Here is a 6,000-nt window from a genome sequence, read left to right as displayed (position 1 = left end):
TTATTTTTTTACTTTTTGCAGTACGCGGGCCTCTCACTGCTGTGGCCTCTCCCGTTGCGGAGCACAGGCTCCAGATGCGCAGGCCCAGTGGCCATGGCTCACGGGCCCAGCCGCTCCGTGGCATGTGGGATCTTCCCGGACCGGGGCACGATCCCGTGTCCCCTGCATTGGCAGGCGGACTCCCAACCACTGTGCCACCAGGGAAGCCCCATATCAATGAATTTTTCACACTCTGTTACATTAAAACCCATTACTCTATCTTGTACTTATTTTGTACTGGTCATTTGAAAAATACTGAGCCACTGAATTATGCAGATCTTCCAAATGTTAACACACTTCATTGTATAATATCAATATATTACATTTATGAATATAATCTCATTAGAAAATCTTTAAGTGTGGGAAGCTGTCAAGTTTACAATGGCAGATACAACTTTCCCAAAATTCCTGTATTTGTTTGAAAGCCCAGATTTTATCATTGGCAACAAATTTGGTCAGTTGTTTCCCTTGAAGTGATGGGCTCACTTTGCTCATTTTTGAGAAAATACCTGCCATATACCCATGTCTCAATATCCATAGACTGTCAGACATTCTTTCAAGTAAAATGGTGTTCCATGACCAAAAAACTGGTTAGTTCAACTCACAATTCAAACAATTGCACAAATGCTTTTCCAAAAAACAACCTTCATACCATGGTATACAGCAGGAGTGCTTATGTTCACCTATTTCATCACCCAGCATATCAAAAACACATGTACTCAGTGGTCGAAGTTTAATAAAATAAAATTTCCTGCTTCATCAGCAGTCTTAAGTGAAACCGGCATTTCTTGCTTTCTCTTGCTTTCTCTCTTCCTTCTTTCCTCTTTCTTTTTTCTTCTTTCTTTCCTTCCTTCCTTCTTCTTCCTTCCTTTCTTCCTTTCTTTCTTTCCCACCCTCCCTTCCTTGCTCCTTCTCTCCTCTTCTCCCCTCGCCCCTCTTTATTTCTGCAATTGCCTGGCAGTGAAGAATATAATGACTACAAATAGTATAGTTTGGTACCATTGCTTAATTTGTGTTAAGGGACTCACAGTCTTATCCACAATTGCTTTTGCACCATCAATGTAATATCAACAGAGGGGGAAAAAGGTACATCATGTCTAAAAATTTTTTGAAAATAGTTTAACCTTGCAACTCCTATAGTCATCAATATACTATACTACTATAGTAGTCACCAGCTACTATTGTCAGTGATACTCTTGCTAACTAGGGTCTACTGATTAGCAACCTTAATTCCATCTGCAACCTTAATGCCCCTTTGCCATCTAACATGACATATTCACAAGTTCCAAGTATCCTAATGCTAATAAGAAAATCTTTCAGGAGGAGGGCATTATTCAGCTTACTATAGTAAGCTCCACCCTTGAGTTACCATCCCAAAGAGAAGCAGGCGCCATAGCCCAATGCCACTATTACAAGACCTTCATGTGCTTTGTAATTTCCCAGTGTTTGCTCTTTGTGACTCCCCAAAGTGGTTTGTAATAAAAAAGTTTTAAATGAAAAAGGCCTGGGAGGAATGATAAATACAGTCTTCCAATCCAGAGCTAAGCTTGGAAGAGATTGAGCCCAATGGTGTTGCATTGGGGAAGAAAAAGGCAGCCTGAGTCCCTGAGGCCAAAGTCTCAGAGAGAGGAACACAGGGTGCAGGTGTGAGTGGCATGGGTGCCCTCACTTACAAAATACAGTGACATTTAGAACATCTAATGTCCTCTTACACAGAACTGTCAACTGCCTGGGTTCCAGTTTCTAGAAAAGCAACATGCCAACTATATCCCTAGCACTGGGGTTATCACATTTGTATGTTTCTACTATCTCCCTTAGGTTTAAGTCTTTTTTATGGTTGCAATAGTAGTAGGTGCTCAAATAATGTTATCACTGTGTGGCAAGGGCAGTGCTAGGTAGGGGTTTAATTCTCATCTTCACAATAAACTTGCAGAGTAGCTAACAATATCCCATTGGATAGATGGGGACACAGGTCCAGGGAGCCAAGCACACAAGTTGTGAGGGAGTTAAGCTGAGACTGAGACCTTGGTTGCTTTGGGTTCAAAGTCAGTGTCTTTTCATGACATCACACTGCCTCCCTCATGAAATATCTTTGCCTGCCGCTTGCTCACACATTGTTCTCTTGTGAGAATTTACCATGTAAGTGTGTTCTTCATCATAACTTTTATGAATGCTCAGTATTCCAAGGAGGACAGCCATCATTATGTAATCAATCATTTTTCCACTGCTGAAATTTTTATGATCATAAATAAAGCTATGGTGAATATAAGAAAAATCATTTCAATGGAATAATCCACAAGGGAATGAATCCAGAAAAATATTGTGAAATTAAAATATGCTTTAGGGTGATTTTCATATTGATTGAAATAACTCATCTTACTTAACAAATATTTGCCCCACAAGAATTTAACAACAGCCATAAAACTGAATCATTTGAGTTCATGTATGTCTTTAATTCATTCCTAGAATTGAATTATTCATCAGGTAGATTTATACTAAAGCAACATAAATACTGTGTGGTCCAGGCCTTTAAAAAGTAATGGTAGCTTCCCTGGTCACGCAGTGGTTGAGAGTCCGCCTGCTGATGCAGGGGACACGGGTTCGTGCCCCGGTCCGGGAAGATCCCACATGCCGCAGAGCAGCTGGGCCCGTGAGCCATGGCCGCTGAGCCTGCGTGTCCGGAGCCTGTGCTCCGCAACGGGAGAGGCCACAACAGTGAGAGGCCCGCGTACCGCAAAAAAAAAAAAAAGTAATGGTAAACTGCTTTTCCACTGCTCATATTCATCCTATAGACACAAAATATAAGTTAATTTTTACATTAGGTATTTTCTTTAGTTATGCATATTTTCAAGCATATATGAGAAAATAAGAGCTAGCAAAAATTAGGTCAGATATGGTCCAGTCAACTCAGAATTTTATCTAATGAAAGTGATACTGAAGATCCATTTCTAAGGACATATGCTAGCTGTCCTTGGTAGAATAGATCTCAAAATGTTCAACAAGTAGCACAAAATACTACCATCCCCCTTTTAAAATAAAATCTTTTTTATCTTATTGCTAGTTTTTTAATCTGAAGAAAAAGACTATAGACAGTGGATTCAAGTGTTTACCTTGTGTAAACCCCACTAAAATGGCAATAAAAACATATGCGTTCTGGAACAAATAGAATGAGAGACAAGATGACAGCAACAAAATCTTGAAAGTTGGATAAGTATCTACTTTAACAGACTTCACATCTTATTTCACAGATTTCAGGCCTTATCATATATCTTCCTAATTTTAGTTTAAAAATTACATGAATATTTGCTAATTATAAAAAGTCAATACCCTGGGTGTAATCTGGACAGTATAGAGGTTTTTTTGTGTTTTTTCTAATTTATTTATTTTTGGCTGCATTGGGTCTTCGCTGATGCACGCAGGCTTTTCTCTAGTTGCAGCGAGCAGGGCCCACTCTTCGTTAGGGTGTGCGGGCTTCTCTTGTTGGAGAATACCAGCTCTAGGTGCGCAGGCTTCAGTAGCTGTGGCACGCAGGCTCAGTAGTTGTGGCTCGCAGGCTCTAGAGTGCAGGCTGAGTAGTTGTGGCACCCGGGCTTAGTTGCTCCGCAGCATGTGGGATCTTCCTGGACCAGGGATCGAACCTGTGTCCCCTGCCTTGGCAGGAGGATTCTTAACCACTGTGCCACCAGGGAAGCCCTCTAAGTGCATTTCTAAAGCCATGTATTTTCTTTTTAATACTACTTTCTGTATGCTATAGGTTTTGCTATGTAATGTTCTCAGTATTGTCTTCAACTTCAATTTTGCTTTTTTTCAACCCAAAAGTTATTTACAAGAGTTCATCTTACCTTACAAGCAGATAGTTATTTTTTAGCTACTTGTTGGCAGTATATATTTTTTTCCTCCCACCCCTCCCCTCCCATATATCTGCCCAGAGAACCAGCACCCATTTCAGGGAAGACTGCCCCCAAGACTGGCACCATCAATTTAGCTAAAGATCACCAAGTTTTGTCCAGCCTGTGGTCCCCAACATTCATTTCACCCTGTTCTGCCTTCTAAGGGTCATTTTTACACATTCATCTTTCTCACCAGCTGAGGCCTTTTGGTAAGGAATTCAGAGATCTCTTAGTACTACATTTTGAAACAATATTTCTCAAAAGGAGGCCCAGAGACCTCACCCGTCAGAATCACCAGGCAGTACTAATTAAAAGCAGAGCTTCTACAGCCCCATCTCAGATCTATTAAGTCAGAATCTCTGGGGAATATGGTCCAGGAATTTACATTTTTTTTAAATAAATAAATTTATTTATTTTGGCTGCATTGGGTCTTCGTTGCTGTGTGCGGGCTTTCTCTAGTTGCAGCAAGCGGGGGCTACTCTTCCTTGGGGTGCATGGTCTTCTCATTGCGGTGGCCTCTCTTGTTGCGGAGCACCGGCTCTAGGTGCACGGGCTTCAGTAGTTCTGGCACACGGGCTCAGTAGTTGCGGCTTTCAGGCTCTAGAGCACAGGCTCAGTAGTTGTGGTGCACAGGCTTGTTGCTCCGCAGCATGTGGGATCTTCCCGGACCAGGGCTCGAACCTGTGTCCCCTGCATTAGCAGGCGGATTCTTAACCAATGCACCACCAGGGAAGGCCTGGAATCTACATTTTTAACAAGCACCCCATATGAGTCTATTCTAGCGCACTGAAATTTAACAACTATTGCTTTACATGAAACCCTGATAAGCTTCAGTAAGTTCAGAGCAAGTCAACCAGGTAGGAAGGTCTTAGGAACCATGTCACATAAAGAATTTTGAAGAAACCTAGGATGTTTAAAGCTAGAAAACAACTTGATAGGAAGAACAAAAGAGATGGCACTCATATGAAAGATACTTTAAATTTATGCTATATCATTTTTAGAGGGTAAGTCCAAAGGGCAAAAATTAGAGGTAGACAGATTTCTAACAATTTGAACTCTTCAAAAATGGAATAGCCTTCTTGTGAATTAGTGAGTTCACTTCTATTTGGACATATTCAAGCAGATCACAGATGATTTTGTGCCAGAGATGTTGAAGAGAGACTTTACCTCAGGCCAGATGATTTCTACATTCCCTTCCAACTCCTAGGATTCTTAAGATTCTCTAATTTTAGGTTCATGATCTCAGTAAGAGTTATAATCATTATAACACTTCCAGACGATACTGGAAGCCTATTTCTCCATAATCAAGCATTCAAATACATTTGGTGGTTTACTACAATGTATACAAAAACTGGTCTGAGTAAATAAAATCTCACACAATTATATTTTGTTCAAATTTAAGAGTTGTTAAAGGTTTAGTTTAGATCATATTTCTGCGTATATATATGTGATGGCTAATCCCAACCTAAGAGCTAAAAATACAAAACTCTTATCAAAATCAGGTGTGCAATGGACAAATAAACTCATTCACTGCTTACATGAAAGTCAAGGAAATATGGCAAAGAAAACTATATATAACAAGCCAATATTACAATCTACCTACACAATAACTCATCTACTCCTTGCATCTTTATAAGGTGAAAAAATGAGTTTAAAATTTAAAGCAGAAACAAGATGTATTAATCTGTGAAAATGGTTCTTCAATTGTGCGCCTTTAATAGAAAAAAGAGACGGTATTAAAATAGATAAATTATATATCACTATGTTTATGTAGTAGTTGTAGCCAAGGTCCCTAAACAGAATATTGTCCAGCGGTGCCAAGGGAATCGTAATAGTATCAAGAAGTGTTAGATTCAGATTTCAAGTTTTAGTTGAAAAAAAGATAACATTTTATTTGTTTTTAAACTAAGCTAAGCTCTTAAACTAAGCTCTTAAAATCAGAAATATTCCTCAACAGTCATCCTCCAGAGTAGAGGGAAGTTTTTGGAAAAAGGAGACAAAAAAGCATTGAGAAAGATAACATTTTCTAGAGAACTCTGCTAATATCAGAATTAAATGTTTTAATTAGATA

This window comes from Tursiops truncatus, chromosome 1 (genome assembly GCF_011762595.2).
Source record: "Tursiops truncatus isolate mTurTru1 chromosome 1, mTurTru1.mat.Y, whole genome shotgun sequence".
Taxonomy (NCBI): domain Eukaryota; kingdom Metazoa; phylum Chordata; class Mammalia; order Artiodactyla; family Delphinidae; genus Tursiops; species Tursiops truncatus.
This window is presented reverse-complemented; position numbering follows the sequence as displayed.